The following is a 12,640-nucleotide window of genomic DNA, read 5'->3' on the forward strand; positions in this document are numbered from 1 at the left end:
CCGTTAATGGAGGACAGAGGTGCGTAGGCGTATTTGCGGAAGCGTGCTCTACTGGAAAACATGATGGCAGTACTGGGTAAGGCTGATTTAGTAACACCAACACGCTGGTTCAGCTTATTAATTACGTGTCCCATCTGCTGCAGCGTGTATTGTCACTTCACTGCGAAGACTAGTTGAATAGTTCTCACTGACCGAGATGGGGAATAATGGATCGCGAGGGCTTCCTTTCTACAGTATCCCTATGCCTCTACGCTCACTTCACTCATTTTGCTCCGTACCTAGTCACTTGTTGAAATCTGTAGAAAGACAAATACTCCGTATTTGGGAACAGAGGGAGGCTTTTACTCCGTACTATTTGGGAACAGAGGGAGTATCACCATATGGAGGGAACAGAGGAAGCTTGAAATATGAACATATCAATGGGAGGGAGTAAGCCCCATGCATGCATGCATGCATGCAACATGCAACACTCACACGTACACATGGACACACGCAACACTCACGCACCCATGGGGCACACAGCACACGGCGCAACACACACGCTCACGCTCAAGTGCTCGACCTGCTCCCTACGTCCTTGAAAGATTGTACATTTAGAGATTTACACATTGACCAGGGCATAATTAACGCCCAAATGTAGCAGACTTATGTGTGCATATGACCATTGAGATAAGAAGATTAAATGAAGGCCGTTGCATCCTGTAATTAAGGATAGACATGTAGCCTATACCTACAGCACAAGTTGGTGCATTAGTCAATCAATATCGATTTAGATTAAAGGCTAAATGCATTGGATGTGTAGATGTACATCATGTACTACACTCTTTGTTTTATAGCCGATGTACACTCTTTGTTGGAAGACCGAGGGAGGACACGTGCATGCACTCACATACATAGCCAGGGCGGTTCGTGCGCAAGGGTTGGACTCGTGTCGCGCCTTCGTAAAGTTTTGTTTAACTGATTTCTTTGCTCTGCCAACTGACAGGTGGGACCCAGAAACCAGGTGACAATTTAACCAGTCAACAAAGTGCCACGTCGACTATGTGGCCGGTCAGTAGGGTGCAATACAGTGCTCTACGATGAGCTAGTGATTGTATAATCGCCGCAAAACTATATGTAGTGACCGTAAAGAGCGTATTGTTACATACATTGACCGCCAGTGTATTTTTCTCGTTTCAAATTAAGCCATATTCATCGGAAAGGACGTAGTATGGACTACTACTACTAGTACTAGTACTACCTTGATGTGTCCCGTCAACTCGCCGAACGAGGAGAAGCTTGCTTACTACGCCTCTCCCTCGCCCACGCGCGCGGTGGTTCGCAGGACGAGGAGAGGGTTTTGACTACAGCGCCCTCTCCCTCTCCCTCTCCCTCTCCCTCGCCCTCGCCCTCGCGGTGGACGTGCAGCAGTTCAATCGGTGTCAGATTGCCAGAAGCATATTGTACTGTAGTATCATCATTGTTGGACCTTCCGAAGAGGCGAAGAGCCAAGTGCAAGGTTCACATGAGTACGAACTGTTGAACCTCCCGAAGAGGCAAAGAGCCAAGCGCAAGGTTTTATAGGAGTTGTCGTCCTAGTAGGAGTGTACTACAACTATAGTGAACGATGCTACTATATGATGCCAACGCGTCACGTATATCCAAAGTTGTGCCACCTTTTTTTCTCAAAGAGCGTGTTGGAGCCCGTGCAACAACCACACATAACACATTTACTAGTAATAAATTCTAAAGAACAAATGCCAGTATGCCACACAAGTTCATCTCCAATTCATGTGATAAATTTGTGCACGACTAGTCTACATATATTCACAGCGCTACCGTTAACAATTACCGTACTCCACTCACACGTTATAGATGGGCTACATGTCCTCCTCCAGGTTCCAGTCCCAGGTGTTCTTCATGGATGGCACGATCCATAGCGGTGGGCAACGGGAATCATTGTCGCAGCTTTCTAGTCCGGTTCCACACAATGGAGACTCATCCAAGCTGAAGCGGCATAAATCAGGGATATCGTGTCCCAGCATGACATTCATCCGGCGGTGCACACTGAAGACACAACCATGCTTCATGAACGGCAGGCCTTCCGTGTCGTGCACGGAAGGTGGCATCCGCTTCACAGTGGGGTAGCTGTCCCCGATGGAAAGCGAGTACTCTCCAAGATTGTTCCTCGGCACCCACGTAGCATCACGGGGGTCGAACTCGGCGCCGTTCATCTGGTACACGCGGCATCCCAGATCTGGACACATGGTGACGTACATAGTCAAGGTCCATGCATAATAATGTTGTGCTCAAATATGGCGGTCAGTAATACTGCGCAGCAAATAGTACTACTCCGGTATAGAGGAAGTAAAATAACCGGCTTATTATATATAGCCACTCTTGGCTACATGGATGAGATAGTAAGACATGGAAAAACAAAAATGGTGGCAGCTAGTGGGTTCAAGTCTTCAAGGGCCTAGCTACCTATACGTGTTCTCCAAGGTAAAAAGTACTCCTGGGTAGATGGTGAAAGAGAAGGCGAGAGGGTTAAAAAATGGAATACCTGGGTAGATGGTGACGGTCCGATCGTGGTAGATTGTATGACCATGTTGCACATCAGTGGTACCATGGGTAACGACTGCTAAGATAGTTGATCCCAATATGCCAAAGTCAGCTACAAGGTTCCAGGTTAGACCGAATCACGGATGCAAATGCACATCCAGGATCGGCGATCTTATTTTGATCGGGGGATGACTGGTCCCTGCAAAATAATGGAGTACCGTTAGGGATGCAAATGATGGTTTGTGCATTCCATTTGTAATCTCCCGTACTGTAGGATGGCAACTAGATGAAACAAGTCCCCTGGCTTGTCACCGCGAAGATGCGGCCTAGATGGCGCACGGCGTCTTCGAACGTGTAGGGGTACAAATCTGCCGCCGCCAACATGCGCCAGCCTCTGCCGTTACTGCCTCTTGCATTGATGGCAATCCTTATGTCGAACACCGCGATGAGATAGTAATCGTCGTAGCCGCGTCGCTTTGTCGGCGGGTCCGCAATTGCTATCTTCTTCAATCTCATGTAGGCATCATCATACGTATTCAAGCCCAGCCAGTCCGGAAGGCCGATCCCAATGGTGGAGAAGGGGTCTACCGGAACGGCCGCACTGCTGTGGATGTTGTGCAAAATGATGGTGGTATCCGGCCGGAGGTATGCAAGCCAATCTTCGTTGGCACCGACCCAGACCTATATATAAGACGGTGGGCAGCGGAGAAATTACGGGATGGAAATGGAATAACTAAGTACTACATGATCAAACTCCATTACTGACCTGCTCATCGGACAAAATCCGACTACCTCTCAACGTCGGCAACTCTAGCGGAGTCAACGTGCAACCATGGCCAGGGAGCGGTGGACTGTTCGAAGGATTGTCCCATAGAAGAACCTTCTCCTCGAGGACGCATGGAAGACCAACAAGCATGGCCTTTTCCCAAGCCTGTTTAAGCAGCGTCTTGAAAAAGTTGGTGCAGGAAGCACCGAGTCTTGCGGCGGTGAGGACGTCGGAGCGGCGTGCGATTTCTCCCAGAGGATCGTCGTCCAAGGTCTCCCAGCCCCGACGAGGAGGAGAACCGCCTGGCGAATCCATGGGTGCAGCGACGAACTGCCTTCTCTTCGGGGGGAGGGGAACTGGCGAGGAGGAGATAAGAGCGTAGTAACCGCAGGGCCTCGTCCCTTCCAACTGTAGATCGTTCCTCAGCGAAGGGGTGAGGCTATTATTTACTACTAGTACTAGCATTATGGAACGTTATGGGATTGCATTATACTGTAAATAATAGCACTAGTAAGAAATTTTTGGCACTAGGTAGTAGTTTTTGGCGTGGATTAAGAAATTTTGGGTATGTTTTTGCCATTTTTTGTACACGCCAACTAGTGTCAAAAAACGTCTTACATTATGTGACGGAGGAGTACGTACTCGTACTGTAGCAGTACTAGTACTACTTTTCTCAACTAGTAGTGCGATGTACTGTACTTCTAGTCTAGTCTAGTATAGTGCACCAGTTTTGAACTCTTGAATCTCAGGGCCAAGGAGCTACAGTTGGAAGTGGAGGGTACTACTGTTCTCTAGAACCATCGCTGTACTATCAATGCAGGGGAAGTACACCTGCGTAGTGGCCTAGTGGGTACTCTCGGTGCTCTATTCAGCCGCTCCTCTCACGTAGCTGGCCTACTCAGCCGCTCCTCTCACGCACACACTAGCAGCCTGTTTATCAGCGACGGTTACTGCGGGGGCAGAACATTTGAGTTATTTGATACAGCGAGACTAGGCTTTTCGCTTCCATTTGTGGAGGTGTAATGGATCTCGTCGAACTTTGTTAGTAGTTCCTTCTTTATGAATGAGATGAAGCAAAGCTTTTGCCTCCGTTTCAAAAAAACACGTCAACAGGAATTTCTTATATAGTAGAGCCGATAATGGAGTGAAGTCCATGCGTGCAACGCCACAAGCTACAGAGTAGTAGTAGAGCACTTTACGTACAGAGCCATATTGCACAGTTCCCAATGCCCCGCCAGGCTTTTCCGGCTCCTCGGGCTTAATTGGGAGGCGCTAGTTTAAATATGCTACTAGCTGGAAGCTGCAAGCGAGGTGCGGCTAGGGCGAGCACGCGAGCCACGGGATGCTGGGAAGGAAAACCTGTTCACGTGGCTAGGCTGTCCAGTGCACCCAGATTGTGGGGCCGCACGTCCGTTTCACTTCAAAACTCAAACTACCCGTGTAAAATATTGGCTCGCAGCGAAGTGTAGTAGTACTATTTAAAAAAAAGGCCGCCGTGCGTTCGGCCGGGATCGAACCCACAAAACGAGGTATACACTCCCGCGACCACTAGTAGTACTCGTTGGAGTACAACGCAACCTAGAATCGCCTTTTGTCGCTAGTAGTACGTACATTGTCTACAAGAAACCCCTAATGGTTAATAGTATTGCCAGCTGCTGGCTATAAGCCAGTGCCATGTCATCTACAGCCCATCTTATAGCCAACATGTACAATAATAGATCAAAAGAGTGTACTACTTTTTTATTATGTGGCCCACTTCTCATTCTCACAAAGTGCCTAGGAGCACGTGCTAGAGCTGGCTCTTCACGAAGAGCCCGCTTACCTTCTCTCTCCTCTTCTCTTTCCTCCAACTAAGCAGAAATATACTAGTTTATTTCTTATAGCCCGCTGATTCAGCTCTATTGTACTTGCTCTAATAATGCAAGAAACCACTAAAATGCCAAGAAACTACTACCACTTGCATACGTGGCAGACTTAAGATAAGACTACCTTATCAACCATTGTACATGCTCTTACCAACAAAAATCCTCGAGTGACCTCCTACCTCCGGCCCGTCAACCTAGTCATCCTCGGCCATGAGACACAGCTACCGCCGCCAGCAGAAGGCGAGGTCAAAACCACCGGCGGTGCGGAGCCCATGTTGCGGCAGCCCGGATGCCAGCTCCGTCTGGCACTCGCGGCCGCTAACTAGCCAAGATAGCTCCGTCCAGCTGCTTGTCTGCAAGGTTTGCTAGCTAGATTGGCACGGCAGCGCGGTGGCTTGCTCGCGCGCGCCGCGCTAAGGCCAGCCATCTGGCTCGAGCGAAGGCCAGCGCGGCGGCTTGCTCGCTCGTGAGTCACGCTCGTGCCAGCCTGCCAACCCGTGCGGAGGCCAGCGCGGCGTCCGTCCCGTCCGGCGTAGCGGCGGCCAACTCGCTCATCACCGGCGCCACCGACGAACACGCATCAGTACTGTTTGAAGTAATGTTCAGGAAAAATAATGATTTGAGGGGGAATAACAGGATAGAAGGTCAGATGTGGGTCCCTCGTGTCAACGGTCAAACAAAATGTGTTGGTTTAAGCTGCCTCTCAGCACGGACGTGTGGGCCAACCCTGTCATAAATGGGTTTAAACGAACCTAATCGGTAGGAGTACTAGGTAGTTTTTGGCGTGGATTAAGAAATTTTGGGTATGTTTTTGCTATTTTTTGTACAATAGATTCTTCCTAGGGCTGGTTGAAAGTGGTAGTTTTTTGTTAAATACTCTACATATTGTAAGTAGGAGTGAAAGTTAAGCTTTGGAAGCCAATAAGCAAGGCTAGTTACATAGTGCATATGTGTACATGATTGAAAGTAAATATCAACCATGAGTGACTAATATCTTGATGGAAAACTCAAAACTATGGAATACTAGGAAAAAATGCATGGTTGGAAATACTAGCAATGTTCATGTCCATTGCAACGAATCATAATTAGAATAATACTTATTCACAAACTTGGTACAAAACACTCTAATTTTAATATACATATGTCACTAGAGATATATTATGTTTCAATTAGAATATATTCCTTGGGCTGTTTTGGTGAGGTCAGGGAGGGATGTGGTTGGTTTTAAGATACTAATTATGGGTTTTTCTGCAAATTGGTAGACAAGTGGGATGTTGGTGAGAAAAGGCAACAACTTACCTCACAATCGTTAGATGTAGATCTAATGGTCAGAAACGACGGATGGCAGACACACCAACATCACCAACTTAGTCTTGTGTAGGAGTACTAGCAAGATCCGTGCATTGCACGGAACATCAAGATGCATTTTTTTATAAAACACTTGTTGTGATTGACCCTTGCGGGAGTAATCCCATGTGTAAAAACTAATGATATCTCGAGAAATATGAGATAAGGTGAAGAGGAGTGGGGTGTGGTGGTGGTTGGTGGTCGGACTGAGCGGAGGCATGGGGATTGACGACGCCGGCAGCGGCCACCAGGCCAGTTTGTTCCAGAGGCTTCCTTTCTTAATTGGTCAACAATGAGGTTTGTTGGAGATAAGGATGAACGAGGGAAGACCTTTCTTAATCGGACGGTCTATATTGCAAGATGGCACACCTACCATCATCACCAACTCGGTTTTTTATAAGAGAAGAAATATAAGTATGGAGATACAAACGTATTATCGATACTTGCTTCCGTAAACTAGCATCTACATTCTATTCAATGCCTCGGCATGTGGGGCCTTAGCATAATGACTTCTCGACTGTGTAAAACAAAGATTTTCCCGTCGCCGACAAGGAGGGGGTGATGGCGCCGCGCTTTTTGGCTTGCTCTAGTCCTAGTAGTCATACTAGGTTGTCTAAGCACGTGTAGATTTATTCTTTTTCACGTCTCGTGTTCGCCGTACTGCCACGACTATTGATGAATAGACGGTAAGTTATTCACGGGGAAACCCTTGTTGAGCGTGTTTGCGAGAGAGAGAGAGACAGTGTGCGTGTGTGATATGTTAGAGACTGAGGCAATGATAACAGATTCTTTGTGTCTATGTGTGTGGAGGATAGAGAGAGACATGTACATGGGGCTTTGTGTTGTGTAACGTGGAGACACATATACATAATTAGAGAGCAAGTGTGTGAGATACACATGCGGACATGAGGAGAGATGAGGATCCAGATAAATGGGTGTTTGTGCGTGTCTGTGTGTGTTTGTGCACGCGTTTGTGTGTGAGAGGGAGAGAGTGTATGTGGAGTAGAGAGACCACTGATGATGTAAACCTAGTATAAGGGAAGGGGGAATGGTGTGACATGTGTAGTAGCGAGATAGCACGGGTGCGGGCGGGGGGAGCAGACTATTTGGAAGAGACATCAAGTGTGTGTGTGGGAGAGGGGTGTGAGAGCGAGAGAAAGAGAGAGCTAGCGACGGAGAGAGACAGAGGAAGAGAGGGGGCGAGAGGGGTCGTTTGTGTCCATAAATGGCGTATAGATAGGGAGACAATGTTGATGTTGTCCGAAATTGGCCTATGAATGGAGACGCAAGGGAAGCGAGTCATCGTGTGTGTGATAGGGACTTCATGAGAGATCTGGAATAGATGGTGTAGAGAACAATGTGCGAAATCGAGAATGATTATACATTAGGGAGCTATGCAAAGAGTCACGACATATATGTATACAGGGAAGGAGCTGGGGTGGGTCCGCATGTGGGAGAGATAGAAAGACGAGAGTCGTGCACAAGGAGACAAAGTGTGCTTGTTTGCAGTGGGGGTGGTGTGTGAGGTGAGTGCGCGAGAACCACATGACTAGGGAGATAGACGTTTGGGGGCGACGTTTTGTGTGTATGGGAAATATACACTCTACATAGTGCGTGTGCTTGGGTAAGAGAGATAGCGGGAGACCTAGAGAGTGAGGGAAGAGATGTGTGCATGCCCGAGAGACAAAGTGATAGAGACCAATGTTGGGGTCCGGACTTTACAAGAGAGAGGGGTGTTAATGTGCTCGTGTGTTGGTGTTTGGGGGAGAGAACGACTTCTCTATGTGTGTGTGTGTGTGTGTGTGGTGGGGGGGTTGACTTCAGATAAAGAGTGAGGTGTCTATATTTGAGGGACTTTAGCGTAATTGAGATATTGTGCACTCATGGTTGATCAATTTGTTTCACAGTTTGTACTATGAGATAACGATACTTTTGAACATGCGTGATATACCTTGATGTACCAGAATTACAAACCTAAGATTGGAATTTTGGAATTCGACTCCATCATTAGCTTTTGTAATTCATTTAAACGGAGGTACATTTTTTAAGCCGGGATTTCGTGATTTCAAATTCATATATCAAACCTAGAGATATACACATACGGGCATGTTCAAACTTTATAATCATCCACTTTATTCATACACATACACATTTTTGCTTTTGTCATCATATTTAGGATAAACACATTTGGAATTTCATTTGAATTGGACCGTATGATGGTATTTTCTTGTAGTAGCTCAATGATCCATATTTGAATTGAATGGACAATCTAAGTTTCGAGTTGGAGACATTGATTTTCAAAACTTGCACATTTTTTTGCGTGCAAAACAAACAAATTGTCGGCCATGATATCATAGTCGGCCGTACAAGAGAAGAATACTTATAATTTTAGGCCCGAAAGTTTAGCCCTGCGATATTCCTATTTTACCCCTGCCACATGAACGGAAAAGGGCTGCTTTGGTAACTCCATTGTTTCCCCTCTTTGCCCCCAACATTCTTCCCCAGAGCCCCTCCCCTTCCCCTCCCTGACCCCCCCAACCACGCCAAGCCGCCGAATCTAGTCCTCCGCCGCAGCGGTGGACCTCACACCCCGCCGGATCTACCTTCTGCACCTTGGAACCCCCAACTGCCAACTCACCACTTCACCGGAGCCGCTTCAGCGACTGGCTTGTCCACCGCTCCAGATCTCCTTGACCGCCATCATGGTCCACCGCACCGGATCTTCTTAACCGGCGCCCTCGTCCACCACAGCGTAGGCCCTTCACTGACTCCCTCGTCCGCCCCTTCGCTGGCCCTTCATACAAGCCCTCGTCCGCCGCAACAGATCCGCCTCACCGAAAGCACTGTACAACGCGCCCGCCGAAGCCTTCGTCCACTGCACCGGACCCGCTCCACGGACGCCATATTCAACTCCACCGGCCCTGCTTTACCGACGCCGCAGCCTCATCAGGTTATTTCGATTTGTACTCCTTCGGTTTTTCTCTTTATCGTGCAACTGTTCACTTACCACAGATGAGCTTTCTTGTATGTCGACAGGCGCCGCAACCGTAGCACCGGAGCCGCTTCAGCGACGGCGACAGCCGGCCCAAACTCAACCGCAACACGAGCACCATCGACGATCCTTAGCTATCAAGTATGACAACGATACCCATACGCCGCCGAGAATCAGGTACTATTATCCAACGGCCGGCGCCTACGTTCACTTTCCTAGCATAAGCACCGCACCTTTGAATTTCTTCAGGGCATCATTCAGTTTTTCATGAGACGCGTTATTCTGCTTGCACCTGTAGGGCCATACTTCTGGCAGTGAACATGTTACATGTGCTAAATTACATACCAGTGCACATATAGTTAATATGCTTTAGTTTTGTTCTGATGCCACCTGTTGGTTCCATCAGACTGCTTAATGTTCTCTATGCTTAATTACACATCAGCAAACTAGCATGTGGTTCCGCTGCTTTTTGTTCGTTTTACCCTACATTTTCTGATGCTAGCTATTACATCACTGCTCCGAGCCTCTGTTCATTACTTGTTTGTGTGTTCTTGATCTTCCCAAGTTGCATGACTAATTTGATGCTTCTATTAATTATGGAGCTGCCAACCCCATCAAGCAAAATATTTGTTCTTTTGGGGCTGGCACCTCGAACAAGCATAAAAATAGAGGGAAGCAGATATATTGTCGTGTATGCACACACCCTTCTTTCATTAGTTTAGATGAACCATTGATGATCAATTCGGACCAGTGCATGCGATTAAAATTAATTTTACCTAAATAGATGGTGCAGAATAAACTACAACAACTAGATTTGCAACCACGGGATGCTGACGATATCTTCAAAGAACATTGCAACAGCAGCTAGGCTTCACAGCAACATATGGTAAGCCAGTGTGTTTTAGTACATGTGAAATGTAATGCGAGTGGGCTGCTTTCTTGGCTTGTGCCCTCAACGTGTAATCCTACCGAATTACAAATAGTTCAGTTGTCTGCTTTGCTGTATTGCTTGATTCGAATGCTTATTTGTTGTTACGCTATACCTGAGTTGGCCAATATGTCAGCAGTGCCTGCTGTACTATCGTAAAGAAATGCATGCCTATTTCATTTGAGTCCTTAACTTTTCCTCTCAACTTCATCACAAGACTGTCTTCGTAGTTTATATGAGGCCACACTGTTAAGTGCTTTCTCAGATTATTTCAACTGCTTAGATGCCTTGGCAACTTAAATATAGCGGTTGTACACTCCCTTTCAACTAGGGATGTCAACTGGGTCCCGTTTAATCCCGATTAAAGTCCACTAGTGGTATGATAGTTCAAAAGAGTTTTTGTTTTTTGAGGAAAATGAACTAGGGAGGTAGCAAAAACTAACTAGATGGGACTGGCGGATGTCGTTTATTTGCCACTTACATCCCTAGTTTCATCTTACCATTTTAATTTCTTTTCGGCTGATGCTGCTTCGAACCATTTAAATATAGTTTGCCATGCTCGGCAATAATTCGTCCGTCGTTTACCATGTAAGCTTACTGCCTGGATCATACGATAACTATCTCTTACTGATGTCCAGCAGAAACCTTTCAGGATGCCGTTCACACTAGGACACAATGTACAACCCCAGAATCTATTTGTGGAAGCAGTGCGCCATCCATGTTACCAGATGGTAGCAGTTCAGAGGCAACACCGCCGGAGAGCAGTCTGAGCACAGATATTATAGTGCTTGAGGCTCTACTAGAGGCAGAAAGAGATGGTGTGGCTGCCATGAATGAGGTAATCTTTATCTTGAGGCTGGAAATTACGGAATTAGCGGCACGCATTATGCAAGCAACCCAAGAATTGGAGGAAGTAAGAATGTTGCATTTGAAGACGGAGGAGGTCCTGCTGTTTCTGCTATCTGAAGCCCAAGGTAATCCCGGTTCTTCTTTAGATACCAGTTGAAATTGTCATTAGATTATTGTACTTGCATGTTGTGTCATGTCTCTGAATGGATTATGTTGCAAGACCCCCTATGTTGTCCATGTGTTGTAATGATCCGAATTTTTTAGGCGAGGTAATCCTCAGTACTTGTATGATTGACATAAGGTGAACTGTTTTTCGTGTGAGCATATTGTATTGGATGAAATAACTGTTTGACTCAGAGTGTATCCAACCTACTGAATTCGAAGATCACGGCATTTCTAAATCATAATCATATATAAAGGTGGAATAAATCTTTGTTGTGGTTTTGAAGAAATAAATAACAAAACGTATAATTATCTGTGGATATTCGTAATCGAATACAAATTGGATTTGAATTTAGTTTGCCAGGTCCCAGGGCAAACGTGAATGCTAATTCTCCCAAGTTTTGAACGAAGCGGCTAAACACCCACTATAATTTGTGGGCTGCCCGAAGCAAGTGTTTGCGAGATGGAAATTACTGTCTACCCCTGACACTTGACATCCTTATCGACCGGATTTACACTGCTGTCGATAGGGGTAGACTAGTAACTTCAATCAGACGTGACACGACGGCCTCTGAGCCCATTCAGACACGGTGGGCGCCAAACGTGGGCGGCAAAACACATTTGATTCAAGCTCGTCCGAAAGACATGTGTCTCTTCCTCCATTTCCCCATTCATACACGGTGGGCGGCAAAACAAACTCTCCTCGTCCGAAATCGATGTAGGCTAATATTTTAAATAGGGGCAGATGTGTAACTTCCATCAGACGTGACACAACCGCCCTACCTGTCAGGCCCGTTCATACACCGTGGGCGCCAACCGTGGGCGGCAAAACACCCTCTCCTCGCCCGAAATAGTTACCGGCAAATATTTGGGAGATGCGAGATTACCGTCCTATCCCCAACCGACGCGATGTCCGAAATTTTAAACGGGGGATAAGTTCGTAACTTTCCCCCATTTCAGAGAAGCGCGTCCCAAAGTTTGAGATCCCCCCTCCCCTCCATTTCCCCATTCATACACCGTCGGCGGCACGACAACCTCCGCACTGCGGCCAGCCTCCTCCGTCCGCCACCCCATCCTCCACCTTGCCGGAGCCGCTACCCCTACCCCGTCGTCCACTGCAAGAGATGGACGTCTCTCATCCACGGCGCTGGACCAGGATCCTTTCATCGCCTCCTCTCGCTTCATCGGCG

Source organism: Triticum aestivum, chromosome 2D, assembly GCF_018294505.1.
Source record: "Triticum aestivum cultivar Chinese Spring chromosome 2D, IWGSC CS RefSeq v2.1, whole genome shotgun sequence".
NCBI lineage: Eukaryota > Viridiplantae > Streptophyta > Magnoliopsida > Poales > Poaceae > Triticum > Triticum aestivum.